Below are 16,682 nucleotides of genomic sequence, written 5' to 3'. Positions count from 1 at the left end.
CAACATAATTAGTCATAATGAAAATAATTACTCACTTAAATTCTATATAAAAAAGAGAATTTTTTTATATCATTCTTACAAAGAGTATAAACTTTGTCTCCTTCTTTAAACACTTGTCAAACTCTCCAATGAGCCAACACATATCTATAGGTGTAGAAATTTTTTTCTTTCTACACCATAAAACTCACCTTATTATATTAATAAAATTCATTATACATAAGAAATTATTAAACAGTGTAAGTGAAAAATTTACACCCAATATAAATGAATTACTTCTCATATAATATATATATATATATATATATATATATATATATATATATGATTTGATCTACAAAATATATTTTAATAAAAAATTGTAAACAGTATAATTTTATTAAAATAATTAACAAATTGGAAAGAAAAATAAAAGAAGAGTAGGCTTGTGTTCTATTGTATCTAGGGAGGTGCAAATCTACCCCACAAACCCATGAGCATGCCACATGCTACTTTTTTTTTTTTTTTCTATTTTACTATTTTTCATTTTATATTATATTTATATGTAATATATGTGGCTAGTATTGTGAAATTAAATACTGAAGAAGTCTCCGATTTTCATACAAAAGCTATATTTATTTTTGCTTGTTTGTAAGCATATGGGATCGAAAAGTGATAATTGAGACTTAATTATTACATGTATAATAAATCAAAATACTTACCATTTTGATACAATATCAACATTAGAAAGTTTATAATAAACAATTTTAACACTTTAATTACTATCTAAAAAATTATACAATAATAACTTGTAAAGGATATTAACTTTGCTACTGAGGAAACAGCCTGAGAGGTTCACATGCCTCAGGTCAAACTAAAAGTCAAAAGTAAGCAATAATTTGTCTATAAGAAATTGCACTGAATTGAAAATGACCCTTTCATGAAAGTGCAAGGAAACTATCATCAAGAAAACAAAGTTTCCATATCAATATCAAAATAATAATAATAATATTGCACACCAAGGTTGAACCACATTCATCTTGACCAAATATATATATATAACTATGCTACATATATAATAAAATTAATAAAAAAAATTAGCCATTAAAATCGATTACATTAAAATATAAAATATATATTAAAAATAAATTAAAGTATATATATTTATATATAAATATATAATAATTAATTTAGTAAAATATATTTTTTATTCTTAAAATTCGATAAAAATTTTAAAAATATTTTTAAATTTTATTTGTTTTAATTTTATTTTAAAATTTTTTTATTTACATCAAATTTATTTCTAACGACTAATTTTTTAAAAAATTTATGATTAATTTAGGAATAAATCTACAAAAACAACCTTTAACATAAGTAAATCAAATATATTTATCATGTATTATTGTTAAATTAATTCTAAATTTTTTAAAATTTAGTTATTAAAAATATATATAATACAAATCGAAAATTTTTAAGATAAAATTAAAATAAAATAAAATTCAAAAATATTTTTAAAATTTGTAACAAAATTTAAAAATAAAAAAATATATTTTATCTTACTTAATTTTAGTAGTGGATTTATTTTAAAGTGCAAATAATATATATATATATATATATATATAAAATAAGTCTTTCACGGAATTACCTAGGAAGTAGGAACGGCTAATGGGTGATATGATGAATCTCTATTCTCTAGTGCAAAACACTAAGAATATTGAAATTAATAAAAAATGTCATTCATGACTTTATCATTGTTGGAATCTATGTTAACCAGTAAGAGAATTTCTTTATTTATTTAATAGGTAGGATAATATTAACATTTAATATTGAGATTTTTTTTTTAGACTTCTATCTTCTTTTTAAGGTTTTCTAAAAGTACTTTCTTATTTTGCTATTAAGAAAAAAACTAATCTAATAATAAGATGTTTAGATAGAAACCATGAGATTTTAACTTTACAATGTTTTATCACCAATATATTATAGAAATTCTTTTAAAAATATTCTTAATAATTTTATTAAAAAAATTTACACCGTGGTGTACATGCATATATAAAACATGAGGTAGCTGTGTGAAAAAAGAGGTGAATTGGGATACGCAAAAAGACAGCACTTCTGGAGGCGAATACATTCTAGAAACGATAATCTCTATATTAAAATAAAAAAAAATTTAAATATATCAATACATTAATATTTCAGTAATTTTTAATTATTAATTTAATTAAATATATATAATTAAAATTAATGTTTAAAATTTATTAAAATATTAATATATCAATATATTTAATTTTTTTTAAATTATTATTAATTCAAAAATTATAATATATTTATTAAAATATTTTATTAATAATAACATTAGCAAGTGATTTGTTTATCTAAAAAATTCAAAAAAATAAAATCTAAAAATTGATGAGATGACAATATAAATGTTATAATAATAATAGAGTAAACTTATATTTAGATATTCAAAAATTTTAATTTGAACTAATTTTTTTTTTAAAAAAAGTATTAAGTAGAACCTCTACGATAATAAATGGTGGACATATATGTGTTTTTATCAATGGATAACGTGAAATAAAGTAGAATTGTTCATGTATTTTGTTATTTATATTAGTGCGTGTTTCATTATTATCACGTGAGTATAAAAACGATATAATTTTAAAAATTGAGACATTTATTATCTTTTGAACTTTTATGTAACATTTATTAAATTCTCGAATCTATTTATCTGAATCCTATTAAAATGGATAAAATTTTGCTTCAACAATTATTATATGCATGATAATTTTTTATAAATAAATATATTATATAAATAATAATGATACAATATTACGTGTCTATGTTTGTTATTATAAAAATTAAATTGATATTTTTTTAAAAAATTAATTAGTTTGAATTTAAAATATTCAAAAATTTAATTGTCATTTTATTCATAATAATAATAATAATAATAATAATAATAATAATAATAATAATAATATACCCAATATTTTTTAATTTACACGCACGGAATGTATTTCAAGTTTCAGGAATCTAAATAACAGTAACAAGTAATAATGTAATATTAATAACTAATTAATATATCATGCTTATCTTTGCATGCATTAAAAAATTGATTGATGAACTGTAAACAACTTGCATCTTCTTCTATGAGGGAATCTGCTTTTCAATAATTACATTCCAAATAAGCCAATCAGAATGTGACCAGGTAGTAGTAGTAGTATGATTTATTATTTGGAAAACTATGAACATAAAATATCTGTGGTCTTTTATCTCTATCTATATATAGCAGCTTGATTGTCTCTTGCAGTTCTAAATTTCTAATAATTAATGGATAAAAAAGCATAAAAGTTAAGGTTTGTACTCTTTAATAATCAATTTAAAATTTGTTTAAGTATATCGATAATTAAAATTTATTAAAATACTAGTATTTCGGTATATCAATTCAGTGGAACCTACCCTGAATCGTGATGAAGATTCGGACTATATATTTCTTAGTAAGATAGATAATATATAATCTATTTTTTCAAAATTATCAAAATGAATTCAAATATTCAATTGTAATTATCTTAGCCACAATGCTAAGTAGCTGAAAATTAATTATAATATAAAATTATTATATAAAAATTTTTATTCTCATGATAAATAAGTGATATATATTTTTTTATTATTTATTATTCTTATCACCTATTATTTTTTTTTGTTTTTTTAGAGTTATTAATATTTTTTTTAAAATTAATTTCAGTTTCTTCCAAATTAAATCCCTAAAATTCTTCACTCACATTATTACTCATTAAAATATAATTTTTCTGCAAAAATTATAGAGATTAAATTTAAAAATTTTAACAACTTCTACTGCACAATTTATATTTTACATATAAACTATTAAAAAATAAAAAATAAAAGATAAGATATAAAAAAATTAAAAAATAAATTTTTAAAAATAATTATTAACTCGTCATATTAAAATCAATAAATAAGTATACATATAAATAAAAAAATATTAAAATAATTAAAATCATGACCTATTAGTACATATATGAGATAATTTGAAAAATACGACGCATAGTTTAAAATTTGGTAATATTAATTATAAAAATTTATTAATTATAGACATCAAATGTATGAAATTATGAATATTATGAGTACAAAATTATGGATGTTATTAATATGAAATTATCAATGTTATGCATATGAATTTATGGATGTTATGAGTAAATTTATCAATTGAATAAATTAATTTAAGAATTTGACATTTTTCAAATTCAATTATGAAAAAATTTAAAAACATTTGTGTTAATTTGATAGTTACTTATGCAATAACTAAAAATTAATATGTGTATGGATGTAATATCTAATAAACATAAATTTAATTTTTAGATGTTATTTGTATGTAATTATGCATGTTATGTATATGAACTTATGAATGCTATGTGTATGGACTTAGTTAGTTCAGTATAATTATAGATGCACATAAAAAAAATTAAATCAGTTTATTACCATACCTCATCAAAGCTAGTGTAATCTTTCATATTTTCGAAAATTGATTGACGGACAATAATCTCATTGGGTGAATTGGGTGAGTTTGTCTGTTGTTCAAATTATTCTTCAACTCCTTCTTGTAAATTTCCTTGTCCTATTCCAATTGTGCTTGTAATTGAAATAGAGTTTATTCTTCAACTCCTTCTTGTAAATTTCCTTGTCCTATTCCAATTGTGCTTGTAATTGAAATAGAGTTGTGATTTTTAGTCGGAGGGAATAACAACCTTTATGATCCAAATTAACAATGAAAAACTATTAAACCAAGCTTTCACATTTGTCAATGTTTGCAATAATAATAAATGAATTAAAAAAATAAAAATCAGTTACAATTAAAATTATTTAATTAATATTATTACCGTTTTTAATTGTTATTAGTGATTATTGTATTCTTAAAACTAAGATTTGAATCTCTCTCTAAAAATGTCATTCCATTGGTATCTATTTATTAAGCATGGGAGAGAGAATCATATGACATTATAATATTCAAATTATAAAAAGAAATATTAAATAGTGATTACAAGAAAGTTTTAGTGGTCAGAAAGTAGTAAACTTATCTAAATCAGCTGTTATAATATCCTGAATATCCTTAATCTATATGAAAACTTTAGTGGTCAGAAAGTAAACTTATCTAAATCAGCTGTGTTTTTTTAGCAACAATACCCCGAAAAAAATGAGAACTGTCTTGGCAAACAGGCTCAACATTAGACACATAGGAGTACAGGACAAATATTTGGGACTCCCTTCAACGGTTAATCGGCCGAAAAAAGAGACATTTGGGGCTATTAAAGAAAAAGTGAGAAAAAAGATTTAGGGGTAGAAACGACATTTACTATCTACGTTAGGTAGACATGTACTAATTAAGGCAGTCGGAGAGGCCATTCCTATTTACACACTCTCTTGCTTCAGACTTCTAGATACTTTAATTTACGAGATTCGTAGTATTCTCATCCAATTTTGGTGGGGCAAAAAGGAGAAGAAAGAAAGATAGCGTGGATTAGTTGAGACACCATATCTAGACCAAAGAAGGAGGGTGACCTTGGTTTTAAAGACCTGCGAGCTCAGAACCTAGCGCTACTTGCTAAACAATGCTGGAAACTAGCTATGCAACCTCAATCATTATTGTCCAAAATTTTCAAAGGCAAGTACTACCGTTACAGCAATATCATGAGAGCAAAGACAGGAAACCAATCTTCTTAGGACTGGAGAAGCCTTTTGGAGGACCGCAAAGTTCTAGAAAAAGACATATGTTGAAAGGTGGGCAATGGTAACAGCATTCACGTTTTTCAGGATCCGTAGGTAGCTACATCCCAACCTTTCCTTGTCCCACACAGCTCAGTCATCAGCAATCAAATTATGGAAGTAGCATGGGTGAATGAGCTAATCATGCCTAGCAAACAATAAAACTTGAAATTAATCAACAATATTTTTTCTTCAGACATGGCTAATCATATTTCGCTAATAAAAATTGAGGAAGGTGATGATCACTTATTTTGGGCCATAACCAAAAGCAAAAAATATGAAGTCAGCTCAGGTTACCAAATTGCCTACCTGTTCTATCACTCTCCAATTGATTGCTGCCCCGAATTGATGCAGCACAAAGACACATGGTTGGAGCTCTGAAAAATGCCTCTACTCCCAAAAATCAATTTTTTTTTTCTGACGATATTTGCACGAGAAGCTCCCAGTTCTGGAGAACCTCCACCGTCGCATCCACACAATATCTCCTCTTTGTAGGTGCTGCAATCTCAGCCTAGAAACTATTAGTCACTGTTTAATCTTCTGCCAAAAATCGAAGGAGGCCTGAAATAGAAGTTCATTACCTGGATTGGTTTGTGGAGATGGGTCCTTCACCTTCTGACAAACATAGTCGGAAAGTGTAAACAAGCTCAAGAGGTGGAGAAGCAACAAGCGTGACTTTCAGATGCTGGCAATTATGTGTTGGCAAATTCGGAAATCAAGAAATCGGTTCATCTTTGAAAATGATACTAAAAGAATAGAACAAATTCTTACTTGAGCTAGCAACCTTTTTCAAGACATGCAAGGTCACATACCTTAATTTTTCTATTGGAGTGTTTCATCTTCTTTTCCTAAGCTTTTGCATTTTTACTCGTTAAAGAACTTTTGGGAGATCCCCAATTCATGTATTGCTGTCTTAGTAATAGACAATGTCTATTTTATCCAGTTGAATAAAATAATTTATCTTTAAAAAAAATAAAAAATTAAAATATTATTAAATTATATAAATAAAGTAAATTATAAAAAATTTTGGCTAATTATAATTGAAAAATTTTTGTTACCAAACTTTTTTCTTAGACTATATTTAATTATGGCTCTTTATCTTTATATGGAAATGTAGAAACACTTTTTGGTGTACAATATCACATGTATCTTTTTTTATTTTTACTGATTTATTATATATTCATTATTATTCTTAAATATAGTAATTATATATTATCAATTTATATATATATATATATATATATATATATATATATATATATTAAAATTAACTATTTGTATATATAATACATATTAAAAATACCAGAAATGTTTAGTAACCAAAGAAAATAAGCTAAAAATAGCTATAATTTGTCTTATTTAACATTTATTAGTTGTTACGACAATTAATAAATGCTAAATAAGATAAATTCTAAGTATTTCTTTTGTCTCTCTAACATTACCCTAAAAATATTATGTGAAACCACACATGATATAATTTGTATTATTTCTTTGAATACATTTCAAAATAAAAAATATTATCAAAAATTATCTTACAAGATATTTGATCTACTATTAATAAAATATTCACACATACAAAAAATTGAATTAAAAGGTCTGATCTTATACATGATGATATTTAAAAAATATTAAAAAAATTTATTAATAATTGTCTTTAAGAATCTTGTTAAAAGAATAATAATAACAAAATCTTATTCTGATCTATTCAGTGAGTTAACAATATAGATCAAATAATATTATTATATCTTATTATGTATTATGTATGTAATAAAGTTATTTATACTTAAAAAATATTATAAAAAAATATATATATTTTTTTAAAAGGACATTCTTATACTATCTATCCATATAGTGTTATTATTTTCCTTTCTCTTATGTAATTTATTTCTTGAACATTCAATATTTTTTAGGAGTTATAATTTTTTTAAAAGATTTTGCGTTAAGTACTGTTCTTAGGAAATTGTTTAAGGTTATATCACTAGTCAAAATTTTTAAACCTTTTTTAAAATATATTATAAGTATATAAAAATTTCAACTACTTAATTTTACAATTATCAAAATAAGTTATGAATCGTCAATCAACTTAAATCACTCGTAAAAATAAAGGAGTCAAATCAGTAAAATCACAACTGTTTATTAGAAACAAGTTAACTCGGCCAGTATAACTCATGAGATAAATGGGTTTGGGTCGAACGAGTAGTTATTTGTTTAGCTCTTTTTCTTCTCATTTTATTTTTTTTCTTTTTGGATATATAAAATCTCTTCTAGAATACAAAATATTTTTTTATTTAAATAATTTACTATAATATAAAATATATGAATGTATAATAATTTTAATTTTTATTTATATAATTTTTTTATTTGTATGGATATCAAGTTAAAAATAACTAAAATTATGAAGATTTAAAAAACAATTAAAACAATGAGTCAAACGAATTGATTCGTCTAATTCATTGATTCGGATGAGTCAAGTCAGGTACCTACAAGAGAAGCGTGGTTTTGTGGCGGTTTTTTTTTATGATTAGCGGCGGTCAAAATAAACACTAATAATTGGCCACTATCTTCCATTTCTATTGTAGTGGGTTGATATTTTTTTGACTTGTTTAAAATATGAACCAATTCGTTTTTTTTAATTTTGACTCGCTGCTCGTAACAAGTTAACTCAAATTCGCCTCTCATTTATTTGACACAATTACTTAAGTTTTTATAAGAACTTTTTATATTAAACATTTTAACTAATGTTTTTAGAATATTTATTAATTAACAAAACTTTTTTCAATATTCATTACTTACATCTAAGGTTGAAGATTACTTATTTTTTTAAAGAAAAATGTTATATGTACACGAAAAATAATATTTATTGTATAAATATATATATTGTTCAACTCATTTTTAATGTATATTTTATACGTCAATAATATACATTTTATATAAGTCACTAATTTAATAGTTAAATTTTTATACACATGTAGGTTAAAATAAAAAAAAAATTGTTCTTTCTCATAACAAAAAAGATATTATATACAATATACACATATTCTCTTAAAAATTTTAATCACAATTTTCACTCTTCAATCAGGTTCTGGAAAAGAAAAAAAAAAAATCTCCTTAGTTGCATGGTACAAATTTCTTCATGCATATATTAACAAGAATGTAGTAGAGCTAAATAAATAATACAAAAAAAAGATGATATGTTATCAAAATCCAAACGCATCTCCAAAAGAGAAGGAGAGTGAATCTATAAAGATAAAGATACATACAAATTATTAAAACAAACCTAAGTATAGTTGAATGATGACCCTTCTTTAATTCTCCAACACATGAAGAAATTAAACCTATCTCTTTGGTTGCTTTATCTTCTTTCTATAGGTTTATTTATTCCATCTTTTTCATTTTGATGTGAATGTGAAGCTTTTCTATTTGGTATCAAATTCTCTATATATTATTCTTCAAAAAGATATTCATTGTCCTGTTTGTTTGCTAATGATTTTTTGCGCACAAATTCATATGCTTTTTCTAATCTCCATACCACACCATTCCCCTTTCATTTTCTTCCCCATTTCTTGGCATGCTATATATTATAAATAGAAATGACTTCATTATTTGAAGATCAATTTGAGAATTCGACGATACAAAAAGGATTACACTTTCAGTTTCTGTGCAGGTGCGTGTGAGATTAAAAGTCTAAAAAAATATCATTGAAAAATAAAAAGTAACTATTTCTTTTTTTCTTTTTCAATTTTTTCCCTAATATGATACGTCTTAACTCTTAAGCACGTGATATGTGAAGCTAAGTCAATATTTGATGCAGACCGTATTTCTTCGATTAAGAACTGTGCACTAAATAATGAACCGTATCTTTCTCATTAGTCACTAGTCAGTACTAGCTACTATCATTTCAATTTTTAATTAAAAGAAACTTATAATTTATAAGATTGTGATATATAAATTGGTATCCACAATTTGTGTTATCTGACTTAATGTTATCACACTAGTGTTGAATTTATCAATTTAGACTCGTATTAACGTATTACATAAGAGAAAGTTTAGAGAGCCAATGGTATATTTATACAATATATACAATAGAGGTTTAGGAAATATTAGAGATATAATCATTAATGTTATCTTTTTTCATCAGTTGAAGCTTTTGGGATGAGTGGTACATGACATGGTATTAAAGCTCTAGAACTGAAAAGTCACGAGTGATGGTTATTCTGAATAGTATGAGTAATGTTCAGTTTATTCATAGATTTAGTCCATTATACACATTGTACACTTAGATCATTGGCTCCCTAGCACTACTCATTACATAACTTTATTCGTTGTATGAAAAATAATTAGCATTTTTTGTTGAGCATTACGTGTAGGAATCAATACGGGTCATATGGGTTTGGATTTACAATAAAATTAGAATCAAACTAAATAAATTATAATTAGTTCAGTTTGATTTGAATTTATGTTTTTTTTGTATATATTTAAAAGAAATCAAATTGATTAAAAATGAGCGGATTCAATTCGGATAATTAGGTATCCGATGAAATAAAAATTTATAAAAAAAAATGAATTTTTTATTTTAAAAATTCTGTAAGTACAATAAACATGTGAAATCAATAAAAATAATCTAAACATATTAAACATCAAACATATTAAAATTAAAACACATTAAAATCTCAACATATTAAATACTAAAGACATTAAAATTTAAACATATTAAACATAAAACACATTAAAAACTAAACACATTAAAATCAAAACATATTAAATACTATACACATTAAAATCTAAACATGTTAAATACCAAACACATTAAAAGCTAAATACAAGAGTGCAATAGAGAGAAACTCAAAATCATTAAAAAGCATATATATTTTAAATTTTTCATTTAATTAATATATAATCTGATCCACGGGTTGGTTCGGATTCCGCACCCCATAACTGTTACCCAAATCAATTACTAGAGAGAACAATTAGTTTGATTCGGATCAGACCTGAATACCCGTTAGTTCCAAAATCAATTTAATTAATTCGGTTCGAATTTAGACTGATAATTGGATATCCGTTACCTGTGTTCACCCCTAATTACGTGTTTATCAAATGTATTTTAATGTTTTTTATATGATATAAAAATAAAAATTAAATATATTTTGATAATTAATAATTGTGTAAAAATTATAATGTAAAATATTAAATTTATTTGGAGAAGGAGTAAAAACATAAATTAGTAAAAAAAGAATATATATATATATATATATATATATATATATATATGAGTAAAAAAAAGTGATTCTTCTCCATCCAACATTTAGGAAAAATAATATATATATTATATATATATATATATATATATATATATATATATATATAGTATTTTGTATGATAAAAGAAAACAATTTAAGTTAGGCTAAAAATATTTAAAATAAAAAATTATTAATTCTATAAAACGACTTGATAAGATAATTTAGTTGAACAATATAAAAAATTTGTTCAAACCGTCTAAATTTATCGTATTTAATATTTATTAATTATCACTAAAATTAATAAATATTAAATAAAATAAAATTTTACTGTTTTGAACTATTTTTTTATTGTTTTTATCAAAAACATTACCGTTCTCTGAATATAAAGGAGAATCATGATTAGTTGTTTTAGGATTTTTTCCTCACCTTAAACTTTAAACTTTAAAGTGTTATTTGGTGTGACTTCGTCAAGTTGCGAACAACCAACAATTTAATTAAAGAAGAAGATAAGAGTTATAAGTTATAACTAGAAATTTGACACCAATTTCTACCATTCAAAAACATACTATTTTGCTAATTAAAATCTCATTTCAATTTTAGCATTAAACATTAAAAAGGTAAAAATAACTTATACCAAAATCATCAAAAGTGGAATTCACTGCACTTAATTATTTATAGAGTACTATACTCTATATATGTAGAGTAGTTTCTGAAGTAGTGCCTTTTTTTGTTTCTTTTTAATTTTTTAAAAATATTATTGTAATAACAACAAATAATAATTTAATAAGTAAAAATGAATTATCTAAATTATTTTTATTAGGTATTGAATACTAACGAATATTAAAAATTAATTTAAATAATGAAAAAATATTTTTTAAATTTCTATGCATTCAAATCATGACAAATTAAATTAAAAAATTTAATTTTAATGTATTAACCGTGTAAATATTTTATATATCCATTTAATTATATTTATTTTTTTAGATTATTATTCACACAGTTAATATTAAAAATAATTATTTTTATTAATATAATTATATATATATATAAATACACATATATAAAATTATTTTACATTAACATATTATTAAAATTAAATTGAATTTAAGGGTATTATCTATTATGTACATTTGAATTTTCGTCATGCATGATGTCAGCATGATGTCCTCTCTTTATTATTAATCAAACAATACTAATCAAAACTAGTCATAATAATCCCCATTGCTATTTTCCTCGAACTAGAAATGATATCTTTATAATTTTCACGTGTCTGTCTAAGTACAATAATAATGATAGTGACAATCTTGGAAGAACATTAATCCATGTGATTGCATATAATTGCATATATTGAATGCTTCCACACCATTAATATTTGAACATCGCATCATTTTTTATTATCACTTTAACGAAAATACCAATATGCATGGACAACTGGTTAATCACTAATTAGTACTTACTAGTTACTACTAAATTATAAGAAGGGTTAACCAGTACTTAGCTTATTCTCTTTTTAAATTGATTATCATTATTCTTACTTTTTATTCATACATTAAAAATTTAATATATCAAGCTATTACTATGTCTATATATATGTATATATTAAGTTCTCTAGGAGTAATAATAATTGAATTAATTTATATTTGCATTATTGCATTTCAGTCCATATATATATATATGGTGAATTCTACTCAACCCTCTCTGAAATAACATGTAAGTTATCCTTCATGATGTGTCACACTTTAATTGGTCATTATCTTAATTATAGTTGAGTTATTTTGTAATTTATTATTTTAGATGGGTAATTATATAATTTTTTAAAATATTGGATTGAGTGAGAGGACAAGAGATAGCAATGACGTCGGCGCTGGCTGGCTATACTGGGAAGAACGGGAAAGTTACAAGCCATGGGAATTCAACGACTCGTTAAGGAATGATGCAGTGTAGAAAGAGATTGTGTGCAACTAAGTCAGCGATGCTTACTGGGTAGAATTTTAATATTTTAAGAAATTATACAATTACCCATCTAAAATAATAAATTACAAAATAACCTAACTATAGTTAAGATAATAACCAATTAAAGTGTGACACATCATGAAGGATAACTTACATGTTATTTTAGAGAGGGTTGGATAGAATTCACCTATATATATATATATATATATATATATATATATAAAGGAATATTTTAATTTGTTTTTAGGAATATTAATTTCTTAACTTATGTTCATACCCTGGCCCAATGTAATATGGGCCCAGGTCCAACTAAAAGGCCTGATCCAATAGATTAAGCCTAGCAATGCACCGACCTCCACTTAAGAAGTCGGTGTCGACCACGACTTAGTATGAAGAAGTCGGATATGAGATTAGCTGGCAGATAAACACTCATTCAAATGAGTAACCGCCCCTAAAATCTCTCTAACCACTTCCTAAAGCCATATCTTAACCTCCCTAAGATAATGGGACGGTTAATATCCTAAAGATACGGCACTACTCCAACGGTGGTTATTGGCTCACCACTATAAGTACCCTGACACTCCTCAGGTATCTCTAAGCCCAATACTCTCTAGACCTGCTCACACCCTTGCTAACTTAGGCATCGGAGTGTCTTTGCAGGTACCACCCCCCATTTGCTCACGCGCGCAAGTCGGACGGGGCCTCCCGAGTTGCAGATCCACTCGGAGTTCTCCTCCTTCATACGTTTGGGCCACTCAACGCCATCCATCTCGTTTATCTCCGGTTACCCACCGTAACATTGGCGCCGTTGCCGGGGACCCGAGAGATCATCCATCGATGGCGGATAGATCCCACGAGGAAGTCCATGCGGAAACGGATTCCGAAGAAGAGAATCTGAACGCAGGTAACGACAATGTGGATTTAACCCTCCACCAAGAAGTTAATGATCAGCATAGAGAGGGCACCTCCGGGGTAAAAAACCCGAAGGCAAACCCCTCAGACGAGCGAGAATCGGAAAAAGGTGGACCATCCCACATAACTGAACTAATGGGGTTAGTCCACAGCCGCCTAGAACAATTGGAGCAAGAGCGGGAAAAGCAGAAGGAAACTGAAAGGTACCTCAAAGAGGAGATGGAACGGCGAAAAGAGTTAGAAAGAAAGCTCTTACAGCTAGAATCCTCCCTCAAGGGTCATAACTCCCGCGACGACCAAGAAGATCAATTCCCGGGCGGAGAGGATCCTTTCAGCGAGGACATAATGAGGGCAAAAGTTTCGAGAAACTTTAAAAGCCCTGATATGGATCTCTACGATGGGACCACAGATCCAAAGCATCACTTAAGCAACTTCAAAAGCCGGATGTATCTAGCTGATGCCTCCGACGCTACTCGATGCAAAGCTTTTCCGACCACTTTGTCAAAAGCGGCGATGAAGTGGTTCGATAGCCTCCCCCCGAGATCCATCACTAGTTTTGAAGACCTCTCAAGGAAGTTTCTGATGAGGTTCTCAATTCAGAAAGATAAGGTGAAACATGCACCGAGCCTCCTGGGAATAAAACAGGAGGTCGGAGAGTCTTTACGAGCCTATATGGAAAGGTTCAACAAAGCATGTCTAGAGATCTAAGACCTGCCCACAGAGGCAGTCATAATGGGGTTAGTCAATGGACTTAGAGAAGGTCCCTTCTCGCAGTCCATATCTAAAAGACACCCCGTTTCTCTAAGCGATGTACAAGAAAGGGCCGAAAAGTACATCAATATGGAAGAGAATGCAAAGTTAAGAGACCTGAGTTGGCGACCTGGACCCCCTCCCTCATCTAAAGAGAGGGAAAGGGAAGCCAAGAAAAAAGAAGAACTCGGTCTCGAGAGGCCCAGGAAATATCACTCTTATACTCCTCTAAAAACTTCTATAGTGGATGTATACAGAGAGATTTGCCACACTGAAAGGCTGCCACCCCCTAGACCTATTAAAAACAAAAAAGGGGGAAGCCGCAGCAACTACTGCGAGTACCATAAAATATATGGTCACTCCACCAACGATTGTTACGACCTCAAAAATGTGATAGAAAAGCTGGCTAGGGAAGGTCGGCTTGATAGATATCTCATGGAAAGGTCGGACACCCATGGAAAGAGAAAGCGAGATGATATGGATAGAAGAGATCCACCGCCACAGACTCCAGAGAGACATATCCACATGATCTCAGGAGGATTTGCGGGAGGGGGGCTCACAAAATCCTCTCGCAAAAGACATCTCAAAAGAGTCTATCAAGTCGGGGAGGAGTCATCCGACCTCCCCACCATATCATTCACAAAAGAAGATGGGCAAGGGATAATCCCCGGGCACGATGATCCTGTGGTGATAACCATGATCCTAGCCAATGCCCATCTCCACAGAACCCTAGTAGACCAAGGAAGCTCGGCGGACATCCTTTTCAAGCCCGCCTTCGACAAGCTAGGGTTAGATGAAAAAGAGTTGAGAGCCTACCCCGACACCTTATATGGATTGGGGGATACGCCAATAAAGCCACTGGGATTCTTGCCCCTTCACACCACCTTTAGAAGAGGGGAAAAATCAAGGACTCTGAGCATAGACTTCATAGTCATTAGTGAAGGGTCAGCCTATAATGCCTTAATTGGCAGAACCACCCTTAATCGCCTCGGGGCAGTGGTATCTACTCCCCACCTTTGCATGAAATTCCCAACCCCAGCGGGAATAGCAACGGTGAGGGGAGACCAGAAATTGACAAGAAAATGCTACAATGAAAGCCTAAATCTGAGAGGAAAAGGCAAAGAAGTCCACACCATAGAGCTCGGCGGCACAAGGGCCAGAGAAGAGCTGCGACCACAACCGGGAGGAAAAACCGAGGAGGTACAAGTAGGTAAAGAGGAAGGAAAAAACACTTACATAGGAGCCAACCTAGGGGAAACCCTAAAACAAAGGTTGACTAAACTCCTGAGAACTAATTCCGACCTCTTCGCATGGAAAGCTTCCGACATGCCTGGGATTGACCCCGAGTTCATGTCCCACAAACTCTCGGTTTATCCAGGGTCCCGACCTGTCCAGCAAAGAAGACGCAAGCTCGGCCCAGAACGAGCCCTAATAGTAGAAGAACAAGTACAGGCGCTCCTGGAAGCCGGCTTTATCAGAGAGGTCAAGTACCCAACATGGCTAGCCAATGTAGTGCTAGTCAAAAAACAGAATGGTAAATGGAGAATGTGCGTCGACTATACCGACTTGAATAAGGCATGTCCTAAGGACCCTTATCCCTTACCAAGTATTGATACCCTGGTAGATTCCAGCTCGGGGTACCAATACTTATCGTTCATGGACGCTTACTCGGGGTATAACCAAATCCCGATGCACGAACCCGACCAGGAGAAAACATCGTTCATCACACCCAAAGCCAACTACTGCTACGTGGTCATGCCATTCGGATTAAAGAATGCGGGAGCCACATATCAAAGATTGATGAATAAAGTGTTTTCTCCCCACCTAGGGAGCTTGATGGAAGTATACGTCGACGACATGCTAGTAAAAACCAAGGAAGAGGTCGACCTCTTAACCGACCTCTCACAAGTCTTTGACGCTATAAGGTTGCATGGGATGAGGCTAAATCCTGCAAAGTGCGCCTTCGCGGTCGAGGCAGGAAAATTTCTAGGGTTCATGCTAACACAGAGGGGGATTGAGGCCAATCCCGATAAATGCAGAGCTATCCTAGAAATGAAAAGCCCGACTTGTTTGAGA

This window comes from Arachis stenosperma, chromosome 2, assembly GCF_014773155.1.
Source record: "Arachis stenosperma cultivar V10309 chromosome 2, arast.V10309.gnm1.PFL2, whole genome shotgun sequence".
NCBI classification, from domain to species: Eukaryota; Viridiplantae; Streptophyta; class Magnoliopsida; order Fabales; family Fabaceae; genus Arachis; species Arachis stenosperma.
This window is presented reverse-complemented; position numbering follows the sequence as displayed.